Here is a 27,858-nt window from a genome sequence, read left to right as displayed (position 1 = left end):
CCTTCTGATCGGCAAGTCCTAGGCTCTGTGGTTTAACCCACAGCCCCACCTGCGTCCCTTAGGAGACCCCTATTCATCTCACAGAGCTACAATTCCCATAATTCTTTGGGAAAAGGAACTGGATATTAAATCACTCTGAAAATTCTAGCTCTGTGAGAGGAACTCTCAGCACCCTTAACAATTACGTTTCCCAGGATTCTTTGGGGTAAGGCATTGCTCCAGTATAGATATGACCTTAGCAGTGGTATATTTCTAGAAAAAGAGGTGCCAGAACTCACCATAAATGCCTCCCTCGTTCTCTTAGAATGGCAATGGTACACACCTGAGTGGTGCCAGAAGTGAGAGGTGAGTACTAGCTGAAAAACAACAACCCCTGGACCTTAGTTGAAACTCCCTGGTGTAATGTTCTTTCACCTCTTTCTATCTTTCTTAGCCTCATTCTCAGTGGCATAGCATGGGGGGTGCAGGGGGGGGCCGGCCGCACCGGGCGCAACATCTGGGGGTTAGGGTTAGGGGGTGCAAATTACTTGCCTTGCCCCGGGTGCTGACAACCCACGCTATGCCACTGCTCATTCTACCTAAGCCCCGCCCTCCAACTAAGGCCTGTTAATGCCCAAGGATATATGGAGATGGACTTGACCCCTTATTGAGATCGCGAGTCCAGCCATTTCCCCAACACAGAAAATATTTCAACAGCAGCCTTCATCAACATTATCGCTCCTGGCCTTTCATGATCCCTCTTGGATGTTCCTTTTGTTTACACTAAAGTTTGAGAAGGAATGAACGGAAGGTACTGGAGAGAAGGGGTCAGCAGGCATAGTTCAAGCAGAATGAGGAAGCCTCCCTCCTGCCTTGCTTTGATCTGCGGAGGATATATTCCATCCATCCGACGGACCAGAGATGGACATTGGGGAGTAGCTGCATCCTCATCCAGAGGCCCAATCCCGTTGGAGCCACACTGGAGGGGCCCGCCAGTGCCCCTCCCTCCCTGGCCCTACGTTCCTGCAATTTGCAACAGCCTCTGCAGGTTTATGGCTGGAAAGGGTATGAGTCAACTGCCTCGTAACTGGCAGTACCAGGCTCCAGGGCCTTTTCGTCACATTGCCGGTGCTGAGCTATTTGCTGAGCCAGGCTGTTTGCTTCTGCCACGTTTCACAGCAATATGGGAGAGGCTGACAAAGGGCTGGAGTTTAATCAGACATTTCTCAAAACACCCTTTCCAGGCTCTTCTGCCGTGTAGTCCAAAGTCTGGGACATGCTTTTTCCAGACTGCAGTTACAGATAGGTAGCCGTGTTGGTCTGCCATAGTCAAAACAAAAAAAATTCCTTCCAGTAGCACCTTAAAGACGTATCTGAATAAGTGTGCATGCACACGAAAGCTCATACCAAGAACTAACTTAGTTGGTCTTTAAGGTGCTACTGGAAGGAATTTTTTTTTTCCAGACTGGTTTGTTTTCTAGATATGATTTGGTTTTGATCATTTTCTCCTTTTTTTTTATTTTAAAAAACCCCTCAAACATATATTTTGATATAGATTGTTTATGTGGTTCATAGTTCTTTTACTTATGTTTAGAGGTGGATTTCCTGGGGTTGGACAAGATGATCCCCGTAGTCCCTTCCAGCTCTACAATTCTATGATTCTAGATATATTTAATTATGTTACTTAAAATGTAGAATGATGCTATTGGTGCTGCTGATTAGTAATGCACTACATCCACACCATAAATATCTAGCACTATGATACCACTTTAAATGGCCATGGCTTCCCTCAAAGAATTCTGGGAGCTGTAGTTTGTTAAGGGTGCTGAGAGAGGTTAAAGGTAAAGGGACCCCTGACCATTAGGTCCAGTTGTGACTGACTCTGGGGTTGCGATGCTCATCTCGCTTTATTGGCCGAGGGAGCCGGCGTACAGCTTCCGGATCATGTGGCCAGCATGACTAAGCCGCTTCTGGAGAACCAGAGCAGCACACGGAAACACCGTTTACCTTCCCGCCAGAGTGGTACCTATTTATCTACTTGCACTGTTGTGCTTTTGAACTGCTAGTTTGGCAGGAGCAGGGACTGAGCAACGGGAGCTCACCCTGTTGTTGGGATTCGAACCGCCAACATTCTGATCAGCAAGTCCTAGGCTCTGTGGTTTAACCCACAGCACCACCCGCATCCCTGCTGAGAGAGGTTAGGAGACCCTAGGAGACCCTTATTCTGCTCCCTGAGCTGTAGTTCCAGAGTGGCTTAACAATCAATCAATCAATCAATCAATCAATCAATCAATCAATCAATCCCTCTTCACAGGGAACTCTGCCTTTGTCAGAAAGCTACTGCAGTTACCTTGAAATTCATCAGGATTCAGAAGGATTGGCTTGGCTTGTAAATGTCATCCAGTGGTGCCCCCAAATTTAAAAGATTATCAGCATTATCTTTAAAATTATTAAATATAATTTTTAGGTGTCCAGCACAAAGTTTTCTGGACCTATTTGCTCATAATTTAGCAAGCTTTATCCACTATATAGGGCAGGGGTCAGCAACCTAAGGCCCATGGGCTGGTAGCAGCCCATGAGGCTTGTCTAACTGGCCCATAGCAACCCCTGCTGCCCCCACCCCGCTGCCCGCTCTTACCAGTGTAGTGCAGTGCAGGGACCGATTTCCGGGTCGATGGCGCCTGTGCACATGCGCACGGGCGCTCCTCCGACCCAGATGTGGGCCGGAAATAGTTTGCGCGGACATGTGCAGGATGGAGAAGTGCCCGTGCGCATACACACACTATTTCTGGCGCACGTCCGGGTTGGAAGAGCACCGGAAATAGCGTGTGTGCATGTGCACATGCGCTCCTCCAACCCGGAAGAGCGCACCTGCACACACATTCCGGTGCATCCTCTGACAGACGGAACATCGACCGGCTGACCTCTGATATAGGTTGTTGACCTCTGATATAGCTGCTAGTACACCAACAAATTTCATCCACTTCTGCAAAGGGGGGGGAGTTACAGCTTTATATTGTTTTCACTGTACCATTGAAGGGTGGTGGCAATGGAGGAGAAGTGTTGTGGACCCAGATGAATCAGACAGTCTATACAGTGCCTCAGACCAAGGTGTGCTGTTTCCTGGGGTCCTAACCAAATCTTGTAGTCGGTACACACTCCTAAAAATACACAATGGAAGGAGAGCAAATACTTCACACGGGGTTGCCATTCCCTGTCAATTCCCCTTCCACACTTCCTCATGGTTTTTCTTTCCTCTTGAAACCATTTTTACTTCCCAAGACTTTTATTTTCTCCTTATCTGCTTTTGAAATGTTAAACTCACTGAGTCAACTAAGGCCTAATGTTTCGGGTTGTTGTTTCAAGCGAATTATCAGCTCCACCAGAGCTGTTAAGGAGACGTTATTTGCAAAAGTTTGTTTCAAATATTTGAAAGACAGGGCAGTGAATGGAACTATTTCTTTGTCCTTTTTTAAAAAATAAAATAAAAAAGAACACTGTGTCATAAAAATGCAAGAGAGAAACTGGCCCCAAATCCACCTGGATTTTCTTGAAAGCCACCCTCTTTGAAATGAATGTCAGATCCACCAGGCAGATGTACGGCTTCTGCTTATTTGCCAAACCATTTGCCCATCTGTCTGCTCCACTTTTCAATGGTTCTCCCGCTTCTCAGGAATAGGCTCTTCCCCATTACTCTTCATGACCCCATGGACCAGAGCACTCCAAACACTGCCTCCCGCAGTTTGGTCAAACTCATGCTAGTAGCTTCGAGAACACTGTCCAACCATCTCGTCCTCTGTCATCCCCTTCTCCTTGAGAGCCAGTGTGGTGTAGTGGTTTAGAGCAGTAGACTCGTAATCTGGGGAACCGGGTTCACGTCTCTGCTCCTCCACATGCAGCTGCTGGGTGACCTTGGGCCAGTCACACTTCTCTGAAGTCTCTCAGCCCCACTCACCTCACAGAGTGTTTGTTGTGGGGGAGGAAGGGAAAGGAGAATGTTAGCTGCTTTGAGACTCCTTAAAGGGAGTGAAAGGCGGGATATCAAATCCAAACTCTCCTTCTTGTGCCCTCCATCTTTCCCAGCAGCAGGGTCTTTTCCAGTTTGGTCAAACTCATGCTGGTAGCTTCGAGAAGACTGTCCAACCATCTCGTCCTCTGTCATTCCCTTCTCCTTGTGCCCTCCATCTTTCCCAACATCAGGGTCTTTTCCAGGGAGTCTTCTCTTCTCCTGAGGTGGCCAAAGTGTTGGAGCCTCAGCTTCAGGATCTGTCCTTCCAGTGAGCACTCAGGGCTAATTTTCTTCAGAATGGAGAGGTTTGATCTTCTTGCAGTCCATGGGACTCTCAAGAGTCTCCTCCAGCACCATAATTCAAAAGCATCTATTCTTTGGCGATCAGCCTTCTTTATGGTCCAGCTCTCACTTCCATATATCACTATACATCCTTTTTTATGGGGATGCTAATGACAGAAACTGGGACCTTCTTATACAGAGCTTGTGATGATCTTCCATTGAGTTATGGGCACTTGGAGAAGCTTAGCTTCAATATTTCAGCTATGTGACTGTGACAATGCATAGATACCCCTGGATTACCCGTGGACACCCACTGGCATGTTGCATGCCAGATATAATTATAATTATAATGACTTATTAAATTTGTATATTGCCCTTCACCCGAAGATTGCATGGTGTTTCAGAACATACAAATAGAAAATGAGAATACAAAATACATTTTTTTAAAAATACGCCCCCTCCTTACAAACACATTTAAAAGGCCATAGACTGTTGATCAGCCAAAGTTCGGCAGGTTATAGAGAAATATTTTCACCTGGCGCCTAAAAATATTTAAGGAAGGCACCAGACGGGCCTCCATGGGGAGAGAATCGCACTAATAGGGAGCTACAGCAGAAAAGGCCCATTTTCATGTTGCCACCCTCTGGACCTCTTGTGGAAGAGATGAAGACCTCAGAAGATGATGACAGGGTCTGGGTTGGTTCATATGGGGAGAGGTTGTCCTGAGTTGCAGTCCTGGCATCATTTGCAGATTATTTACACCATTATGCAAAAGCATAGGTGGCAACCATCCTACAGTCATTTCCCAGAATCCTTAATGTGCAAATCTCCCAACCAGTTTCTTAACAAAGAACGGACATAGAAATTATGAGACGTTTTTCAGTCCCCCAAAACCCCACAGGATGTGCATGCAGCTCTATGCTAGAGGAAAGGGATGATTGATATGAGTGTTCCCTTGCAGATGTGCGTAGTACACTCAAGGTGATCCCAGAACACCTTTGTGATTATTTGGAGCTTCTTTTCCCTTATTGTCCACTATCTCAGATGTCTGGTGTGTGTGCCCTCAGCAAGCCAGTCAGCCCAACCTCCAAAGTGCCTTTACTGGGAGCAGTGGCTAGGCTGTTTATGGGGAGAAATTACCCCCAGCATATAATGCCTTCTCTGTGGGATTTGCCCTGGCTGCCAATCTGCTACTTGGTCAAGTTCAAGGAGGGGGGGGGATGTTTTTCACCCATGCTTGTGGCATGATTTCTGTTCATGGGGGAGAAATCAAATAGTTATTATCTCAGGTGCTACTGTTGCTTGTTCGTATGTTTCTATATAGTCCTGCAGAGAAATTAAGATCTTCCACAAAGGCTGGCTCTGAATGCCATCTTGTAATATCTTGGGGAAAATTCAGAACATCTGCTCTGCATGTAGAATGTCCCAGGTTCAATCTTTGCCATCTCCAGGTAGAGCTGAGGAGAACCCTGTCTGAAATTATGGGCAGCTGCTGCCAGTTGGTGTAGAACAGTGTTTCCCAAGCTTGGGTCTTCAGCTGTTTTTGGACTACAACTCCCATCATCCCTGGCTAGCAAGACCAGTGGTCAGAGATGATGGAAATTGTAGCCTGAAAAAACAGCTGGTGACCTAAGTTTAGGAAACACTGGTGTAGAATGAGATGGACTAATGGTCTGACTCAGTAGAAGGCAGCTTCCTATGTTATGAGCTCAAAGGACAGGGCCTTTTCAGTGGTGATGTCACTTTGAAATGATCTCCCTATTTAAATCTGCCAGGTTCCCTTTTTGTATCAAAACAGACCATCCTGTTTCAATGAGGTTTTAATGTGAAGCCTTCTACCATCACTGCTGCCACATGTGTCTTTGCCAGTATGCTTTTTGCTATGTTTTTATTATGTTTTTATCCTTGATGTTTTGTAATGTGTTTCTAATGTTGTACACTGCCCTGAGGAATATAAATTGTAATAATAATAATAATAATAATAATAATATCCTTTTTGCTTCATTGCAGACAGATTTTAGTGTTGTAGATCACTGCTTTTAGTAATTTGTTTAATGTATTTCTATGATTATATTGTATTATAGCTATGCTGTAAGTCATTCAGCAATAGATAAGTGGGAGAATAATAACAGTAATTATTATTTCAACATATATTGTGTTCCGGGGGGAAAGTAAAATGAGCATTGAGGTGAAAGCTATGAAACGTAGGCTAAAATTGGTATTTAGCACATCCATTTGCATACATACTGACATCTTAAAAGCTGAAGTGTAAAATGAAGCAATAATTTTTAGCTGATTAATCACCTGCCTTTTAACTGACTGGCAGGTGACATTTAATTAATTTGCATATTAATTACCAAAACCTCAGTAGAGGTGACTTTTTGAGACAGCTTGCAATTAAAGAAAAGGTGCTGCTGATGGTTACACCTTATAGTATCACACCAGAAACATACCGTATTTTTCGCTCCATAAGATGGACCTGACCATAAGACTCACCTAGTTTTTAGAGGAAAACGAGAAAAAAAAAAAAATTCTGAATGAAACAGTGGATGTATGATTTTTGTGGTTCATGCTGTGGCCACAGACATGATATGTGATTTAACAGTGAGTTTAGGGTAGCCCAATGCAAAAATCCTGAGAATCTATGTGGATCCGTGCTTTGTAACCATGTTTTTGTGCCATTGTGGCCCCACAAAACAGTGGATGTGTGTGTTTTTTGTTGCAGGCTATAGTCTTGGACACACTATGCGATCTGATGATGAATTTGGGGTGACCCAATGCAAAAATCCTGAGGATCCATGTTCTTTTACCTTCCCCTCCCAGGTAGCGTCCCTTATCTCCCTCCTGATCGCTTGCCAATCAGCGGCTTCCTTTCAACACCCCCTTCCTTCTTGTTTGCCTTAGCGTCTTTTCCTTAGCTGGAGCAGTTTTTTGCTCCTCCTTTTCTTCTAATTCCTCTCCTCATTGCTTGTTTTAGTATTCCTGTCTCCTCTCCTTGCAAGTTTGCTGTCTTTACATCCCCGCCTCCCCGGCAGCCTCCTTTACCTGCAGCCTTATCTCCCACCCAATCACTTGCCGATCAGCTGCTCAGCGGCTTCCTTTCAACACCCCCTTCTCTCTTTCATTCATATATATATATATATATATCACAATCTGCTTTTCACCCCTGGGCAATTCAGCTCCAGGGACCACGCATTTGCTCCATAAGACGCAGACATTTCCCCCTTACTTTTTAGGAGGAAAAAAGTGTGTCTTATGGAGCGAAAAATACGGTAATAGCACTGAAACAAAAGCAAGCAAGTGTGCCTTTAACTCTTAGTAAAAGGTTAAGGGACCCCTGACCATTAGGTCCAGTCATGACCGACTCTGGGGTTATGGCGCTCATCTCGCTTTATTGGCCGAGGGAGCCAGCGTACAGCTTCCGGGTCATGGGGCCAGCATGACTAAGCTGCTTCTGGCAAACCAGAGCAGTGCACAGAAACGCTGTTTACCTTCCCGGTGAAGTGGTACCTATTTATCTACTTGCACTTTGGTGTGCTTTCGAACTGCTGGGTTGGCAGGAGCAGGGACCGAGCAATGGGAGCTCACCCCATCACAGGGATTCGAACCGCTGACCTTCTGATTGGCAAGTCATAGGCTCTGTGGTTTAACCCACAGTGCCACCTGTGTCCTGTAGACTTGCCACTTAATAGCACTGAGTGATTCATCATCAATGCGTGTCCCCTTCTTTGAGTGGGACCTGGAGTTAAGTAGCATCTGCTCATGCCATTTGTTCTATTCTTCCATAGCTCTATGTTCTGTTCCATCCTTGGATGGCATATTTATTCACTGGTCACTTCCTGCTCTTTTCCCAGGGTGCTCAGAGCAGTACTTTAAAGCTCCACAACAACCCTGTGAGGCAGGCCAGAACAAGAGAGATAGGAGAGCAGGTCTTCTGGAAGTACCCTGACTTGTCTGCACATACCGTATTTTTCGCTCTATAAGACGGCACCTAGTTTTTGGAGGAGGAAAACAAGAAAAAAAATATTCTGAATCTCAGAAGCCAGAACAGCAAGAGGGATCGCTGCGCAGTGAAAGCAGCAATCCCTCTTGCTGTTCTGGCTTCTGGGATAGCTGCGCAGCCTGCATTCGCTCCATAAGACGCACACACATTTCCCCTTACTTTTTAGGAGGGAAAAAGTGAGTTATAGAGCAAAAAATACGGTAGTTTGTGGACATCCATTGTTTATCAAGCATTCGTTCTGATTCTTGCTGGTGGGGAGGTTATACAAGATCATGCCAAGCAATTGCTACCCAACACTTTCCAGTGTATTTTCCTGTGACTTTCCTTAAGCTGAAAAGTCTGATTTTGGGGGCAGGGGTTGGGAAGTTGCATAAGAGCACCAAATCCTCTTTAATGGTGCAATCTGAATTTGCAGATGGAAACCCACCTGTGAAAATAGCAGCAGGCTGGATGCGGCCATAGGGAATGGCCCAAGCTTCCCAGGGGAGCAGAGCTTTCAGTCTCAGTCTGTACTCGACACTAGCTGCTGCACACACTGGCTCCTGTGTTTCCTTTCTGTTTGTTTCCAGGTTTGTAACTAGGCGCTGCCTACTCAAACTAATCAGCTACTTTCATTAATAAGTAACCTTTGCCCTGTATGGAAGAGAACTGGGTCCTTGTCCCCAGATGAGGTGGTCAACTTGTGGCCTTCTCAATGTGTGTGGAGGCGGGGGCTGTTGCATGATTTAATGCTCTTTCATAATAATAATAATTTAAAAATCCCTGCACACAGAAAGCTAGAACATCAGGGCTATAAGGGTAGGCCAGAATCTTTCTGTGCTAGTATTCTGTGTTCAGGATGGTAGTTGTTTTGGTGTGCACAAGGTGGGGCTTTAATTAATTGAGGGGGGCAGGAGACAGTGTGTGAGAGAGATAGAAAAGGGTGAAGGGAAGAGAATCATGATGCATTAGAGTCAGGGGCCTTATGCCTCCAAACACCAGTTGTTGGGAATCACAGGGGGGGAGAGGGCAATTGCAGACTTCACACACATCTGGTCAGCCATTGTGAGAACAGGAAGCTGGACTGGGTGGGCCTGATTCAGTCAAGCCATTGATCCATCTAGAATGGCACTGTCCGCACTGATTGGCAGAAGTTCTCTGCAATTTCGGACAGGGAGTCTCTACCTGGAAATACTGGGAATTGAACCCGGGACTGTCTCCATGAAAAGATACACTACCACTCAGCATGAACATGAGTCTGACCAAACTGCGGGAGGCAGTGGAAGACAGGAGTGCCTGGCATGCTCTGGTCCATGGGGTCACGAAGAGTCGGACACGACTAAATGACTAAACAACAACAATACCACTCAGCTATGGCCTTCCCTAAAATCCAGCATACCATATTTTTCGCTCTACAAGACGCACCAGACCATAAGACGCACCTAGTTTTTGGAGGAGGAAAACAAGAAAAAAATAATAATCTGAATCCTAGAAGCCAGAACAGCAAGGGGAGCCTTCATCCCGCTGCCCTGCAGAGGCTTTGCACGGCTATCCCAGAAGCTAGAACAGTGAGAGGGAATGCTGCACAGTGATCCCTCTTGCTGCTCTGGCTTCTGGGATAGCTGCGCAGCCTGCATTTGCTCCATAAGACGCACACACATTTCCCCTTACTTTTAGGAGGGAAAAAGTGTGTCTTATAGAGCGAAAAATACGGTAAGTGTTTCACTCACCTTGGCCTATGATCCACTCCCTGAAAGCAGTTTTCCAAAAAAATACTCTTGGAGGAACTTGGAGAGCAGAAGTAATCATCATCAGAGGAAACAAGTAACCTTTTAAAATAATAATAATAATAATAATAATACTATTTTTTAAAAAAACAACAACAGAAAATGAGACAATGTTGGGTAGAGAAGCCCTGCCAGGCCACGCAGCGCTTTCACCCCCCCCCCCCCGGTTTAGGCCTCCATCAGGACCCAGACAGGATCCTTCCCACACCACACTTCCTTTCTCCCTTCGTTTCACTGTCTGCAAGACCCACAGTGACCTCTGCTGCTTTCTCTCCAGCAAGCCCTAATCGGGTAGTGTAATGTAACGGCAACATGCATTTTTTATGAGCAATGTGAACTTTTGGTTTATGGCTATCCGGAAGGCTCGATGCTGGTGTGTGTGTGTGTGTGGGCGAACACACAAATGTGAGCGTCCTTGCCTCTCACTCACAGACATTCTTGAGTGCCATCTTCAGGCTAATAGAAGACACTGCGGGCACCGAAGGCTGGAAGCTCTTGGAAATGGAAGGAGCTGGCTGCTTCAAAGGCCCAAAGGCACATGCATGCAGTTAGAATTAGAATTAGCATGTGTGCAATTGGAAAAGAAGTACGGTAGTTGGTTGGGAAGGGGTTCTGGCTTAGTGGCATCATGCATGGGTTGAACCTCCCCCCACTCAGGTTCCCTAAAAAAGGGATCTCAAGCTTCTGAATCCTTGGAAATCTAGTGCTAGTCAGAGTACTATACTCCTCCTTCTCCTCCTATCTAGGGGGTAGGGTTGGAGCTCACTGGTTGAGTATCTAATTTGCATGCAGATGGTCCCTGATTTACTCCTTGGCAGTCCTATATAGGGCTGGGAGAGATCCTGCCTCAAATCCTAGACAGTTGCTGCCAGCCTGGGTAGGTGTTACTGAACTAGTATAAAGTATCTTCCTCTGTCCCTCCCCTCTGCTGCTCACAGAGCCCACAAGAGCAGCTCAGATCAATGAAAAGGCAAGAATTACAAAACTGATGGCAAACAAAACAGAGGAAGAAATTACAATGAAAAAGAGCGATTGCGTGTAGAAGCAGTTGAAAAACAGCACCATCAGTTAGGGTGGTTAGGAACAGAAGAAGACACCTCTGTTCCCAAGTCCATCTAGCTCAATATTGTCTGCATTCTGGCAGTGACAGTCCAGGGTTTCAGGCAGGGGACGTTCCCATCTTCTACCTGGAGATGCCAGGGACCATTTTCTGTATAGAAGGGAATCCATGAATGGGTGCCCCTACCTGCTGTCTGAAGTGGTACAGTCCAGGCAGACTGCACTAACGACTTATGCCAGAACTAGGCTTAATTTTGCTCAGTACCTTAGTAAGGATGGCTGGCCAGGAAGAGCCAGTATCTAGCATTTCACCTACTGTTTTGCAAAAACATCTAATGGCTCCGAATGCAAAAGAATATGGCGTGTGCCTTGTGTTAAAAGTATTTTGCACCAATGGGAAGTGTGTCTATTGTTCTATCCTAGTTACACCACTGGGAGGAAGTCCTGTTCTTCCCTTTCATAGAGTTGTGTTTCAGCCATGGAGAATTCGGTTCATAGGTAAGGGAGCTAAGAACTCTGGGATATTCCCACAAAGACTCATGTTCAGTGGTCTTCCTGTGTGTTTGTGGAGACTGTTACGTATTCCGGAACTTAAATGCAAATGTAAGTGGTATAGAAATCAGGCAAATGACCATAGCTGGCACTATAGGCTGGCAGGATTAGATCGTTGTTGGGCACAATCTAGCAGGGGTCCACTGACTGACAGGTGATGGAGAGCATGTGACACAAAGGGGCTTGACTGGATCCCAAATGTTTCTTGGAAAAATGTATAGTTTAAGGAAAAGAGGAAGCTGTTGGAATACATTGGAAGTTTCAGTGTGTGAAGTAGTGCATGAGTTCGGGGAGGAGAGACAAAATATGCTCATATTAATTTGTATGTACAAATGTATGGCTTTAAAAAGATCAGTAAAAGATTTGAATGAATGAATGCAGATTTTTCCTCCAGCTTTTTATCATTGACTTAAAAACATGTTTCTGTTTTACTCTATTGTTGAGATCTATTTATTTTTACATCCAAGTTTGGTGCATCAAATTTATGACATCCCCTCCACAAGTTGGAGAAGATTATTACTGCTGATTATGTTCACACGGAACCTGATAGAAAAATAGTATATTTCCTTTCTTTCTCTTGAAGAGAGAGAGAGAGAGAGAACAACCTCTTTCTAACATCAAAGTTAACAACAGAAGTGAAGCAGGATACTGACCTTCCACAGCCTCCCTGATAGGGTGGATCATTGCATGTCAGTAGACACCTGCAATATAAACTATACCTGCTTTTGATGAGGCCCATATAGACCATTCAATGCTAGAAGCAATACTGGGCCACTTTCCTCCAATAGGAAACCATCAGCTACCATGCGTGCCAAAAGGAGAGTCACAAGAAACCAAATTTTGCTTGTGCTCCAAGCATCAGACACTATTATCCAGTTAATGGCTGCAGTTCTGAACCTGCTTATCATGAGCTTAAGACTCATTGTACAGTGGCTTTGTGATAAACCAAGGTATATTGTAAGAAAGAAACTGAGATGGAAGGTTATTATCAAATCGGCAACACTACATAGAAAATGTGTAAAGATATGAAAAATGGATGATTGAAGGAGGTACTGGTGGAAGTTCAAAAACTGTAAATTGGTAAACATGGTTGTCAAAATTATTTGTTAAAGAAAAACTTAATAAATTTATATATAAAACAAGACTCATTGTACAGTGGTATCTCGCAAGACGAAATTAATTCGTTCTGTGAGTTTTTTCGTCTTGCAAATTTTTCATCTTGCGAAGCATGGATTCCCATAGGAATGCATTGAAAATGTACTGTACATACATTTTCTAAGCAAAGCAAGCCCATAGGGAAATTCGTCTTGCGAAGCAACTCAAAAAACGAAAAACTCTTTCGTCTTGCGAGTTTTTCGTCTTACGAGGCATTCGTCTTGCGAGGTACCACTGTAGTGAGATTTACTTCTGAATAAGTATTGCTGAGATGATCATATGAAGAGCTTTGCTGGATGAGACCAAAAGTCCAGCAAGACCAGCATTCCGTTCTTACAGTAGCCAACCAGGTGTCCCTGAAATTTCACGAAGCCACGCCCTCAATGCAACAATGCAGACCTGGATTTGACTAGTGACTGGATGGGTGAGCATCTGAGAACCACATGCCGGCTGCCACGGGGCTCACAGTGGAAGGGCGCTGAGATATAAATGGAAAAATTTGGTGCAATTCAATGTAAAGAAGTTTAAACTGATGCACGTAGGGGCAAAAAAACCTTAAATTCCCATATATGCTCATGGGGTTTGAAATGGTGATGACTGACCAGGAATGCATATATGTATAAACCATGGGTCGGCAAACTAAGGCCTATGGGCCGGATCAGGCCCAATTGCCTTCTAGATCCAGCCCACGGACGGTCTGGGAATCACCGCGTGGATCGCCAGCGCGTGGATCACCAGCACACACATTCTTTCCCTCTCCCTCACACAGCAGCACTTTTCTCCTCAGAGACAGAGCGCCATCGATGGTGGGAGTCAGCTCACCCACTTGCCTGCCTCAGCAGGGTGGCACTATGAAGGGGGGGTGACACCGGCTGCCGGCTGCCGCTGTGTTTTCCTCCTGCTCCTCCTCCCTCTCCCTCAGTCCACCCTTCCTTCCTTCTCCTCGGTCCTTTTCCGCACCGCTTCCTTGTGCACTTTCTTCGTCATCACCTGCCTGCCTGCCTCCATTCCTCCCATGGTGTTCAGAGAGCCAGTGTGGTGTAGTGGTTAAGAGCAGTGGACTCGTAATCTGGTGAACCGGGTTCGTGTCTCCGCTCCTCCACATGCAGCTGCTGGGTGACCTTGGGCTAGTCACACTTCTCTGAAGTCTCTCAGCCTCACTCACCTCACAGAGTGTTTGTTGTGGGGGAGGAAGGGAAAGGAGAATGTTAGCCACTTTGAGACTCCTTCGGGTAGTGATAAAGCAGGATATCAAATCCAAACTACTCCTCCTCCTCCTCCTCCTCCTCCTCCTCCTCTTCTTCTTCTTCTGGTGAGTTGTTGTGGTGGCCATGGCTGCCACTTGTGGGTTGGCGGGTGGCTCTGTCTTCTCTGCGGTGCCTCTGTCTTCGCCGGCCAACGCAGCCTCCTACCTCACCACAATGGCTGGCTGGCTGGAGAAGTCCAACTGCGGCTATTGGGATGACAGCTGGGACAGGTAAAGTGAAGCATCTTCAGGCCTCTGCTGGTGGGCGAAAATCGTTGATTCCTCCCCTTCAAAATATAGTCTGGCCCCCCACAAGGTCTGAGGGGCAATGGACCAGCCCCCTGCTGAAAAAGTTTGCTGACCCCTGGTATAAACCACTGCAGGACTTTGTGATTCTAAGAATGCAAGAAGAGCCCGCTGGATCAGGCCAATGTCCCATCTAGTCCAGTATCTTGTTCTCTCATGAGGGTCAGGAATCTCAACTAAAGCATCGATGACAGGTGGCCAACTACATTCAGTATTCAGAAGCATTAATGCCTCCGATCACAGATGCAGAGCATGGCCTTCATAGCTAGTAACCACTGATAGCTTTATTCTCCATGAATCTGTGTAACTCTCTTTGAAAGCCATGCAAATTGGTGGCCCCCACTGCATCTTGTGGGAGTGAGTTCCATAAGTTCCATAGTATAACTGTGTACTAGATTGTATCTGAGTTTCTAAGGTGCATACCCTGCGCAGCCTTAGGATAGGGAAGTCACAATGCCTTCTTCTAACTCTCAAATATGATCTCTGTCCTGTAAGCACAGTCCCTTCCCTGCAGATCTTCTTTGTTTGAAGAACAGCCTCTTCCTCCCACCACTCATTCAGGGAAACAGTAGGGTCTCCTGGGCTCCGGATCTCTTGTCTGTTTTACATTTTGGTCCATAAAACATCTTTAGGCAGATTTATTACAAGCCTGTGAGGAAGTTTTGTTTCAGAAAGGGAAATATTTATGCATGGGGAAGAAAATCTGGGAACACGGAACCAGAGGGAACCAATTCTGAGGCCGGGTAGTCCTGGCAGGTGAAGTGGACCTCCCGTTAAGAATTTATGAAGCACCAAGGTTTTGTTCAGTCTTAAAGCCTTGCACACACTTTTCTGCATTTCCCTGCTTAAAATTGAGGCTGTTGGGGGAAAAGGATTAACAAAAGAAAAGAAAAAAGTCGTGGGGCTTTTTTTTTTTTGGAATGGGCATGCTAAATAAAGCACAAGTTGCTTGCTTCCAGTTACCTATTATTCTAAGTGTCTAATCGTTAAAGCTAAATGAAAGTGGAATGTCGGCTAAAAAGCCTTTGCAGTCCCTCCTTGAATGCAAATTGAAGTCATTATAGTCAGCCAGTGCTAGCATAGCAAAGGCCAAGGAGATTCAGTATGGTAATCAGCTGGATCCTTAAACTTTGGGTGGCAAGCACAACATTTATGTTGATCCGGCTCAACCTTGGACAAGTGGGTCATTTGGCCGGGAGCATATGCTCTCTGGAGATGCTGAGAAGTCACCCACCAGACCCACCTGCGTTCACCACCAGTTGGACAGCTCTCAAGCTGACAGTGTCTAGTAAGCATCTGGGTGCCTGAGCAGAGGTGGGAGGGAGAGGACTCAGGTGTAGAGCAAACTCGGGGAAACTAACTCTGCACTTGTGTACAGACTCAGGGGACTGCTTCTGAGGTGGGGATGGGGAGTCTGTGGTCCTTTGGATCTTGCTGGAAAACAAGTCCCATAAGAACATAAGAAGATCCCACAAGAAGATCCTAGAAGGTCTATCTAGACCAATGTCTCACAGTGTCAGGAACTGGGCAGAGGAGGAATGGTGGAGACGGCTTCTCCAGCTTGACCCTTCCAGGGAGGAGGAAGAGGAAGACAGCTTAGATTTACAACAGGGGTTTGAGAGAGGTCACAGCTCAGAGGCAGATGAGGGGATAAGTTGGGAAATAATGGGAGAAGAGGAGGAGGAAGCACCAAGGGGGCGACAGCTGGTGGTTACAGTGTCTTTAGAAAGCATTCCAGACACACACACCCCGAACCCAGCGAGCCTTGAAAGTAGGAGAGCAAAGAGCTCAAAGACAGAGGGCACATAGCAGCACCCGTAGAGGAGATGATGAGAAGGACAAAAGAGGCAGTGGGAGATTCACTCAGGACAATGCCATTATCCTAGAGGCTAGGTTGTATAGCCTCTCTCGTCAATACTGAATAAAAAGAGGACAGTAATAAAAAATTGAAATACGTTATTGTCACTTGTACAACTTGTATGCAGTGAGATTACACGAGCACCCCCCACTCAGCTCTCTTAGTCTTAATTCCCCTCGTTTACTGACACACACACACACCAAACTCAAAAGTCAGTTGCCCTGTTGTTATCTTTTCATTCAGCAGCCTAACAGCCCACGGATAGAAGCTGTTCTTTACCCTGTTGATGCGACTAATCATGCTTCTATATCTTCTGCCTGAGGGCAGGAGATCAAGAAAGCGCCGGTCAGGGTGTGAATCATCCCTGAGAATTTTCCTCACTCTCCTGAGGCAACGTTCTTCTGCTATTTCATCCAGCAGATTCACGGGACAGCCCATAATATCTTGTGCTGTATTCACCACTGTCTGTAGGCACTTCCTATCAGCTGATGTCAAACCAGCGCACCACACCGTGATGCAGTATGAAAGGACTCTTTCTATTGTTGACCGGTAGAAGGAGATAATCAAATGTTGATTGACATCATTCTTTCACAATACTCTGAGGAGATGGAGTGTCTGTTGGGCTTTCTTAACATGTAATAAACATTTCCTTGTCTTTGTACGTTCCTGGGCAACCATCCATGCATCGCTGGCAGCAGCCTAACACACAGTGACCCACTTATGAGAAGTCCACAAACAGAATCTGACCTCAACAGCTATCTCCCCACTGGTGGTCCCCATTGGCTGATATTCAGAGCATACTGCATCTAAGAGTGGAAACAGAACATAGTTGTCATGGGTAGTAGCCGTTGAGTGCTTTTTGTTGTTGTTGTTGTTTAGTCATTTAGTCGTGTCCGACTCTTCGTGACCCCATGGACCAGAGCATGCCAGGCACTCCTGTCTTCCACTGCTCCCGCAGTTTGGTCAAACTCATGCTGGTAGCTTTGAGAACACTATCCAACCATCTCATCCTCTGTTGTCCCCTTCTCCTTGTGCCCTCCATCTTTCCCAACATCAGGGTCTTTTCCAGGGAGTCTTCTCTTCTCATGAGATGGCCAAAGTATTGGAGCCTCAGCTTCAGGATCCTTGTCCTTCCAGTGAGCACTCAGGGCTGATTTCCTTCAGAATGGAGAGGTTTGATCTTCTTGCAGTCCATGGGACTCTCAAGAGTCTCCTCCAGGACCATAATTCAAAAGCATCCATTCTTCGGCGATCAGCCTTCTTTATGGTCCAGCTCTCACTTTCATACATCACTACTGGGAAACCATAGCTTTTACTATACGGACCTTTGTTGGCAAGGTGATGTCTCTACTTTTTAAGATGCTGTTGAGAGCTTTAGCCTCCTTCATTTGAGGTTTTTGAGCAGAGCTTGGATGGCCATCGGTCATGTAGGATCTAGCTGAGATTCCTGCATTGCTAGATGACCCTTGTGGTCCCTTCCAACTCGACCATTCTATGATTCTATGAACTGTGGTCTTAAGAACTTAAGTATCTGCCTATGTGGCATTGATTTAGCTCCTGGTTGGGAAACCTGTGCCCCTCCAGATGTTGCTGGACTCTATCTCCCATCAGCCCCAGGCGGCATGGCCAATAGTAAGGGGGAATAGGAGTTATAGACCAGCAATATCTGGAGACACACTAGTTCCCTACCCCTGATTTAGCATTTTGCACCTATTACAGTAAAGAAGATCATCTCTGGGGAAGCTCAGTGGCAGAATATCTACAGAAGGTCTCTGATCCAATCCTTGGCATCTCTAGGTAGGACCAGGAATGTCCATATTCTGAAACCCCGGAGAGTTGCTATGCAGACAATACTGGGCTGTATGGAGCAATGGGTCTGCAGTATAAGGCAGCTTGATGGGTGTTCCTTGTGAGGAAGGGAATGTACACTTAAAGCAGAACTGGAACAGGGTAGCTCCATTGGTTAGAGTGTGGTGCTGATAAATGCCTAGGTTGCAGGTTCGATCCCCATAGGGGACAGCTGCATATTCCTGCATTGCAGGGGGTTGGTCTAGATGATCCTCAGGGTCCCTTCCAACACCACAACTATATGATTCACCCATCCACTAGATGTAGGTTTTGGGCAAAAAAATATTAAGAGTTTTAAGAGATGTGTGCCCTGAAAGGTCGCTGCTAAAGTCCTCAGCACAAAAAATATATCATTCCAAACCTGACATTGTGTAACCCCTGAAGAGAACATTTATAGCTGCATTTTGGCCAATGGATATGATCACCCAGCCCCTAAACCAGTCTGATTTATAAGGAAAATTCATCAGTTTAGAGCTGACAATTTAAGGGTTCAGAATCCAGGATGGCAATGACGCTTCAGTCATCAAGGAATATGGCCGTAATGTTTTATTGAAATGCCTGATGCCTTCTTCCACGAACCTCCTCCTCCTCCTCCTCCTCCTCTCGCTACAGGCATGAAATACACAAGGCTTTTGCTTCAAGAAGTCCTTACACATTGAGCCATAAAGGCAAACCTGAGTGATCTTGTATCTTCTGGGGGCTTTATGGCGTTATAAAATATGTTTTATGTCCCAATCAGTGGCAACAATTTATGAACAGAGAGGCTCCAAAAGATATAACATCAGACTATGTATTTTAATACAGTTTGAGCGAACGGTAAAGCTCTGGATGACATTTGCTCTCTACGCTCATGGAAAATGAATAGTAATGCGGGGAGATTGATGGCTTATTCCATCAGGAAAGGGGTTCCGGAGAGATGTGTTTTATGAGCGATGCAGACAATAACTAGTTGGCTTAAAGAACAGGATTGATTGGACCATGTGCTCACCTTCTTAAAGAAGGCTCACACCTTCCCTCTCTCCGTTTGTGCAATTTCACCACTAACAAGTCCAAACGCTTTATTTTATTTTATTTTATTTTTTTAAGGAAACATCATTAGGTCTGCCGGTAGGTACCAGCTGCTGCTGCGGTTGCCTCGTTTTATTTACACGGACGCGCCGGTTATGAGGAAGCATCATGGGGTAATAATGAAATGATCCCGTTTTATGGGCAGCTTCCTTGTGAAATTAAAATGAGGCTCGTTTCGAAGAAAAATAAATAAATAAGGGGGCATCAACTTGCGCGAGGATTAGGGCTCGCACGTGCTGCGAGGAATCTGCCACACTTAAGCATCGTGCCGCAAACGATGCATACTGAGTTTCTGTCACAAAAAGCTGCCCCTGGGTGACATTGCAGGCAATGTCCTGCTGCCCTTTGCGAGAGGGCGAGACCCCTTCTCATTACTGCATAACGTTATATTGATATCTTGATGCTCTGACTCTGAAATTCCTTTTGGGTGATGCTTAGAGGAATGCGATTTCACCATGCAGACATGTATGGGTACAAACACTGCTCATTGTTGAATGCACCAGTCCTAGTCAAATGAGAAGGAAGACATGAAACCAGGAACCCCAAGGCCTGACAATAAGTGTTGGAAATGTAAGGAAACTGAGGGAACATTCTTTCACCTCTGGTGGACGTGCCCAAAGGTTAAAGCTTTCTGGGAAATGATCTATAATGAACTGAAAAAGGTATTTATACCTTTCTTAAGAAACCAGAGGCCTTTCTCTTGGGCATTGTTGGCCAGATGGTGTCGCAAAGTATTGGAAGACACAAGATTTGCCCACCCTGGAAGAATGGCAGATGCAACTGATAGACTACATGGAATTGGCAGAAATGACTGGCAGAATCCGAGACATGGGAGAAGAACAAACAGAAGAAGATTGGAAGAAATTTAAAGATTATCTGCAAAAACATTGTAAATTATTTGAATGTTAAAGTGATGCAAGATATAGAGATAGTGCGGCATTAGTGACAAAGTTGAAAGGAATGTGCAAAGATGTTTTATAAGTAACAAGTAAAGAAATACAGCAAAATTAATCAATGATGGGGGATTAGAAGATAAGTGGATAGCAGCGGTAATGGTTAATTTAAAAGAAATTAAGCAATATTAAAATCAGTCAAAATAGAGGAAGAATTTGCTGAAACTAAATTGGAAATTGGAATACAGAAAAGGGAGGTGTGAGGAAGTTGGGAAAGTAAGTTACATGAAATTAAGAGTTGAACTTATATATTTTTGTTTGATTTTTATGTTTTATATTGTTTATTGTTTGTTATTGTGTTGTCTTGTTTTGTTTGTTATGATAAAATTTGTTGAAACCTTAATAAAAAGTTTAAAAAAGAAAGAAACCAGGAACCCCAAGAACTGGGTATGGGGGCAGGAATGGAAAAATACCCCCCCCAAACTAGTATAGGAGCATTATCGTTGAAGTTCACAAGAATGTTCTGGTATAGTTGGGCACATGGTGTCAAGAAGGTAAAAAAGGCAAAGGACTCCTGGGCGGTTAAGTCCAGTCAAAGGCGACTATGGGGTCATGGCGCTCATCTTGCTTCAGGCCAAGGGGGCTGGTGTTTGTCCACAGGCAGCTTTCTGGGTCATGTGGCCAGCAGGACTAAACCGCTTCTGGCACAACAGAAGACCATGATGGAAACCAGAGCTCACGGAAACACCATTTACCTTCTTGCCACAGCGGTACCTATTTATCTATTTGCACTAGCATGCTTTCGAACTGCTGACCTTCTGATCAGCAAGCCCAATCAAGAATTGTGTCAAGAATAACAGAATGGGGACATGGATGTTCAAGCAGGAATGAGGAATTGAAATTGCCATGCCAAGAGGAATGTTAGAACATGAGGGGATGGGTAAGAAGATTGAGGTTAGGCAGGTACCTATTATGAGGGGGAAGCCAGGAGAAGTCACTTACCGGTAAGTTGTAACTGTGGATATCAGGTTCTTTACTTCTTCATGCAGGCTCAGTGCCCAGGCATGGAGGGCAGAGACTGGAGATTCGTCTTTGCATGCAGGAAGTCCCAGCTTCAATCCCTGGCCTCTCCATTTAACAATAAAATAAAATCAGGGGGCGGGTTATGGGAAAGGACCCTGGGGGAACTGCTGCCAATGGAAGTAGCCAATGCTGTGCTATATGAACAAAGGCCCGTATAGTATAAGCTATGGTTTTCCCAGTAGTGATGTATGGAAGTGAGAGCTGGACCATAAAGAAGGCTGATCGCCGAAGAATTGATGCTTTTGAATTATGGTCCTGGAGGAGACTCTTGAGAGTCCCATGGACTGCAAGAAGATCAAACCTCCATTCTGAAGGAAATCAGCCCTGAGTGCTCACTGGAAGGACAGATCCTGAAGCTGAGGCTCCAATACTTTGGCCACTTAATGAGAAGAGAAGACTCCCTGGAAAAGGCCCTGATGTTGGGAAAGATGGAGGACACAAGGAGAAGGGGACAACAGAGGATGAGATGGTTGGATAGTGTTCTCGAACCTACCAGCATGAGTCCTTTCACACTGGAGGTGGAGCTAGTCACTCAGATGCAATCTCTTTGATGGTCAACCTGGGTTTGATTCTCTAAGGGTGAATGTTATGTGGAGCTACCCAGGGTGCTACCTACTGTGTCTGGAATTTGCCTTAACAGAACCTGACCTCTATTTTGCTTGGGCTTTGCCTTATGTTGACCGGAGTCTTGCCTTGCTTAATCAGAACCTGTAACTGGACTTGCTTGACTTAGCTCTTTGGGAACACAAGTTTGTGCTCAGGGATTTTTGGCCTAGAATCCCAACTTGTTGAGACCCCCACCTGAAACTAAACACTATAGTCGTTCCTTGGAAGCCGACGCCTTGGCTCCTGAACAAATTGGCTCCCGAACGATCGAAACCTGGAAGTGACTGTTCCGGTTTTTGAACGATTTTCGGAAGCCAAATGTCCAGCGTGGCTTCCGCAGCTTCCAATAGGCTGCAGGGTGCTCCTGTAGCCAATCGGAAGCCATGCTTTGGTTTTTGAATGTTTCCGGGAGTCAAATGGACTCATGGAACGCATTCTGTTCAAAAACCAAGGCACCACTGTATTAGAATCATAGAAGTGTAGAGTTGGAAGGGTCATCTAGCAATGCAAGAATCTCAGCTAAAGCATCCATGACAGATGGCCATTCAACCTCTGCTTACAAAGCTCCAAGGAAGGAGAGTCCACAACCTCCCAAGGGAGACCGTTCCCTGTCGGACAGCTTTTACTGTCAGAAAGTTTTTCCATATGCTTAGTTGGAATCTCCTTTGTTATAACTTGAAGCCATTGGTTTGAGTCCTACACTCCAGAGTAGGAGAAAACAAGTTTGTCCTCTCTTCCATGTGACAGCCCTTGAGATATTTGGAGATCACTATCATATCTCCTCTTTCTCCTCTATTCCAGGTTAGACATATCCTGCTCCTTCAACCATTCCTCATAAGGCTTGGACGTAAAAAAGCTCAGTTCTCTCTCCCTCCATATGTGAATATGGGTGCTCAACATGCCAAACTATTAAGAGGTATGGAAGATCTGTCTGTGTCTCCCAAATTCCCTTCCTCACACTTCTCAGTCAAGGAATTGAAGCGCCAAGCTTTTCAACACTAACTGAATACTGCATGAAGTGGTCTACTTCAACTTGCTTAATGGTAGAGTTGGCATGGCTCTTTTTAGCAGAAGACCAGCCCAAAGTAAGTCTTCAGAGAGGAGAAAAGGCACAGCAGACACAAACTCTAGACACTAACTAGGTGTGATGATAAGTGCCACCCCAATTCCTTCTGTGCTCGTGTCGGGTGTTGAAAGTGAGAATGCAAGCTTTGAGTCGCAATAAAGTATTAATGCAGACCCACCCACTGGAAAGTGTTAGAAAGCTTTATTGCCAAGCAAGGAAGGGGCGGAGGAGCCACATTGATTTAGGGAATGCGATTCACATGGTAATTTCCACAGCACCTTAAGAACTGCCGCAAAGTGATCTCGAGAAGGCGGCAAATGAGATGCAAAATCACAGTGATAACATAAATCATGGCCGGCCTGCTCAGTGTTAATAATGCTTAAGCTGTGTGTACATCCAAGGGAATTGCTTTGTAATTCGGTATCAACGCACCATTATTTTAAACTTAAAGGGTTACTAGAGTCGAAACTGGAAACGGGAATCTTTATATGGCGACAAGGCCTGGGAATGGCAGGTGCACCCCTCGGGGATTTCTAAGCTCTGCTAGCAGTGGCTAAGCAACGTGTGCTGTGAGATTGAAGGGGCATTTCTGCTCATGCCCATGTTCTCGCCAGCCTCAGTCGCCCTGCTCCCAACCTTCTCACTCCAAGCAGGAAGGTATAAATGGATTGCATTTGGTTGAATGAGCTCAAAAGCCTCCTCAATATTAGTGGTGTGCAGGTTTCAGACTTCTTAGATCTACTTCATTTTTCCCTAGAAGAAGAAAATCTACTAACCAGAACCAGGTGCAAAAACATACTATCTGTTGCTGTTGTTCTACACGCACAACAGCTCTCCAACTTGTACAAGGGAGCTTTGCCTTTCTTTCGTCTCCCTTTCACCCTCAAAATCTTCTCAGTTTTATTGCAGGCTTAAAGAACAAGGCACCTCTCAGCATATTCTGAGCTAAGGGATTTGTTTTCAGGACCAGAACTGAATGGAGTTCATGGCTACACCCCTGAACAAAAGCAGGATGGATCAGGCCAGAGGCCCATCTAGTCCAGCATCCTGTTCCCGTTGCTCTGTCCCAGCTCCTGCCAACCTAGCAGTTCAAAAGCACACCAGTGCAAGTAGATAAATAGGTACCGCTCCAGTGGGAAGGTAAATGGTGTTTCTGTGCACTCTGGTTTCCACCAAGGTGTTCCATTGCACCAGAAGCGGTTTAGTCTTGCTGGCCACATGACCCAGAAAGCTATCTGTGGACAAATGCTGACTCCCTTGGCCTGAAAGCGAGATGAGCGCCGCAACCCCATAGTCGCCTTTGACTGGACTTAACTGTCCAGGGGTTCTTTACCTTTCGGATTACCTGTCCTCACTTAAGTAACCTAATTTAGATACCAGTAGCTTCCGATCTACCTTCTGCTAGGGTTGGGCATATCTGCCAGTTTTGGGTTCTCTCTGTTTCTCATTTCCCCCCCTAATCTTAAATTAAGTTCTCTACAACTTCCATACCAATCTGCATTTTTTCAAATTCATCATGAAAATTCATCTGTATGGCCATACCTCACTTTATGTTTGCTTCGTGTTACATTCTTTCAGGTTACGTCCTGTGGCAACCCAGAAGTACTGGATAGGGTTACTTCCAGGTTTCGCCGCTCGCGCATGCGCAGAAGCACTAAATCACTCTTCATGCATGCTCACAAACACCAAATCGTGCCGCATACCTGCGCAGATACGGCACTTCAGGTTGCGCTCTTTTTTATGTTGCGAACGGGCCTCTGGAACGGATCCCGTTCACAACCAGAGGTACCACTGTACTTTAATTTCTTCCTCCTAATCTCTGTGTTTGTACTCAATTTTGCCTAATATACACATGATGCAAAGCAATTTCCGGTAAAATAAGGCCTTTTCACCAATATATGTATTTATATTGACGTTTTACACTAGGACATGCATTTTTGTATATGTTATCTGGCTGGGAAACTGTCAACTGCTTTGCAATACCAGAGAAGTAGAGAGTTCAAAGGATGTGTTTCGGTTCATATATTGCTTTGTGAAATAAGTAGGTTTGACTACTGGATTGGGCTGAACGTCCGCCCCTGTTGTGATCAAGCAGGCATTTTCACTGTACTTTTTCGGTGCAATGGTCAAGAAGGTGGTTTCTGCGTCGAGGGAAATGAGGGGCGGATAGGGCTGGTCAACCTGGGAAGGTGGCCCATCTAGGAGAAGGAAAACTCTGATCCTAAACCTCCGCTGCCTTGTGGGCTATCTTTGGGAGAAGAAAAGGCTCAGGAGTGCACCCTACACAAATCCAGAGTGAAGTTCCTAAGACAGTTGGATGGCGCCTTCTACACCTCCTTGCAACAACTCCTATAGCCATGCTGGTGCCAAATGTCTTGCTCTGCTTTCCTTTGGACCACACCAGGACCTCCATACACTCTGCCCAGGCTTGTGCCCCAGGGAGGCAACTTTGGTGTTGCTAACACAGCAGTTCAACTTCACCCCCAGAGGCAAATTCCATTCATTCTCAAGACAGACGGATGCAACCAACCAACCAACCAACCAACCAACCAACCAACCCAGATGCTTAGAAAATGTAGCTAACCTTGAAGAAGAAGAGGAGTTTGGATTTGATATCCCGCTTTATCAGTACCCGAAGGGGTCTCAAAGCGGCTAACATTCTCCTTTCCCTTCCTCCCCCACAACAAACACTCTGTGAGGTGAGTGAGGCTGAGAGACTTCAGAGAAGTGTGACTAGCCCAAGGTCACCCAGCAGCTGCATGTGGAGGAGCGGGGAAGCGAACCCGGTTCCCCAGATTATGAGTCCACCGCTCTGAACCACTACACCACACTGGCTCTTGATCTGTTTTAGTATTTTAACTTTTGTAAGTTTTAAAGTATGGCTGTAAATTTTCATTGGTTTTATTGTTTTACCTTTTTGTATACCGCTTTGAGGTTTTGTTTTGTTTATTGTTTCACAGTCAAATGCAGTGTATAAAACCAGTCAATCCCTAACCTGCTGCCCACCTATGCTTTATATGAACTTCTAAAAACTGAATGCCCTATTCTCAGAATCCCTGTAACTCTTTGCTTCTTGCAGTGAGGGAACCACCAGAAGGCCCTCAGATCTGCACCTCAGTGTCTGGGCAGAACAATGAGGGTGGAGGCACTCCTTCATAAACAAAAGAAGAAATGGATTTAAAAAAAAAAGTCATGGTGTCAACATGTATGGATTTGTGTGGAAAAAATACTAAAGTGGGAGGAGCTCCAGAACCACCCACCATGATTCTTCCTGAATCATGATCCTGGCTATGCTACTGTGCTGGTTCCATGGAGTTACTGTGCAGCGTGATCTGAGTCCAGTCCGAGGTCGAGGGTGTGATATGGAGGCTGTTCGTCAAGGCTGAAGCGGGGTCCAAGGCAAGGAGTCGGGTGTGGTCAGGAACTCTGGCAGAAGAGCAGGTCAGGGTGCCCACAACCTGGGACTGGGCTGGCTGGCTTTTATCTGCCCTGAGGCATAGGGCAGCCCTGGTCCACAGGTGACTCGCCTCTCCTGGCCTGGAGGCAAGCACTCCTCCTGCGAGAACTTAGTTCCCTCCGCCTCTCTGCCCTGAGCCTTTGAAGCTTAGGAGAGGCTGGAGGATTACTGGACCCAGAGGCAACCTCACCTTCCCCTGACGGGGCTGAGAGTGGAGCACCTGCAGGCAATGGGTCCTCGATCACCTCCGGAGCCAGAGCAGATTCAGCTGGTGTCTGCTCCTGAGGATCCGGCACAGGTGAGGGCCCTTCAGGTTCAAGCCCCAGCCCCGGCTCAGCTGGTCCTGGAGGCAGGGACTCCTGTGCAAACTGGGATTCCTCAGGTTCAGCCTCTGAATCTGATTCCCAGGCCATCACAGGTATGGGAGGAAGTGTGCTCGACACCTTATCTGTCCAGAATGCATTTCTCTCTAACCCTCCACTGATGGATGCAAATTAAATATCCCCAGGGGACCACCCACTGTGGTGTTGGGTGAGAACTACGCAACCACGCTCTTTGTGAAACAGGGAGGAAAGAAAGGATCACACCCAAGTTTGCTGGTATAGATGTACTCTGAGCCCCCTCCAACTCTTCTTTTCCACTTCTTTAGTGTTTTTTAATTAAGAGCCCTGGAAAAGATTCTCTGGGGTCTCTCCGCAGATAAAAGACAGATGCAGCACTTAGGGTAAGAATGCCAGCGCACGTCTTCATGGAATAATGGAACCCAAGGGAGTCCCTCATATCACTACAAATTACAAGGAAGTCAGAAATCCCCTTCATTAAAGGAAGGAGTGCATGAAAACTTTGCTTTCCATAAATAATGAGCGCACCTGAAATCCATCTGATCAGCTCGCTTGCTTTGTCAAGCTGCCACTGTATTGTACAGAGGCTAGTTTGACCCATGATGCAGGAAGAGGTCTACTCAAATGGGCAAGAGATTGACACAGTGGTGGATGGCTCTAAGGAGGTAATTGCACTTCCAACAACTGCATGTAGACCCGTACGTCTTCTACATGAATTGCCTCTGGGCATTTAGCTGCAGTTGTAGCCTCTCTTGTTTGAAGGTGGGGAGTGATTTTGTGGTTATTACTGTTGGACTTCCTTCGCCAACAAAGTTTGCGCAGTGACTGGGATGATGGAATAAAAACCTGCCTGCAATATCTTTGCTTATCTTTATTTTAAATAATAATCAAACAGCTACAACTCACCACTCTACACCAGCCAGTACCATACAAAGCATTTGATCAACTTAAATACAGTTTTCAAAATAATCAATTACCCTATCACATCGCTGCATCACATAACTCCACCTCTAATTAGTTACATTGTTAAGATACAGGTGTGCTGAAACGTCGATAGTTCACAGGTGTGCTGCCATGCAAAGCATTATTACAAACAAACACATACCTCTAAGTAGGACCATTGACCACATCAATATTAAGAAAACCCAACAATTACGCCTTCTGTTTGGCATGTAGAGTTGGAACCCTTTCAGATGACTTATTCCCCCCCAACCCACCAAGAGGCTTGAAAGAGGACATGATATCTTATGGTCCAACCCTGTAGCACAACATCTCTAAACC

Source organism: Podarcis gaigeae (assembly GCF_964106915.1).
Source record: "Podarcis gaigeae genome assembly, chromosome: 6".
NCBI lineage: Eukaryota > Metazoa > Chordata > Lepidosauria > Squamata > Lacertidae > Podarcis > Podarcis gaigeae.
Note: the sequence above shows the minus strand (reverse complement) of the source record.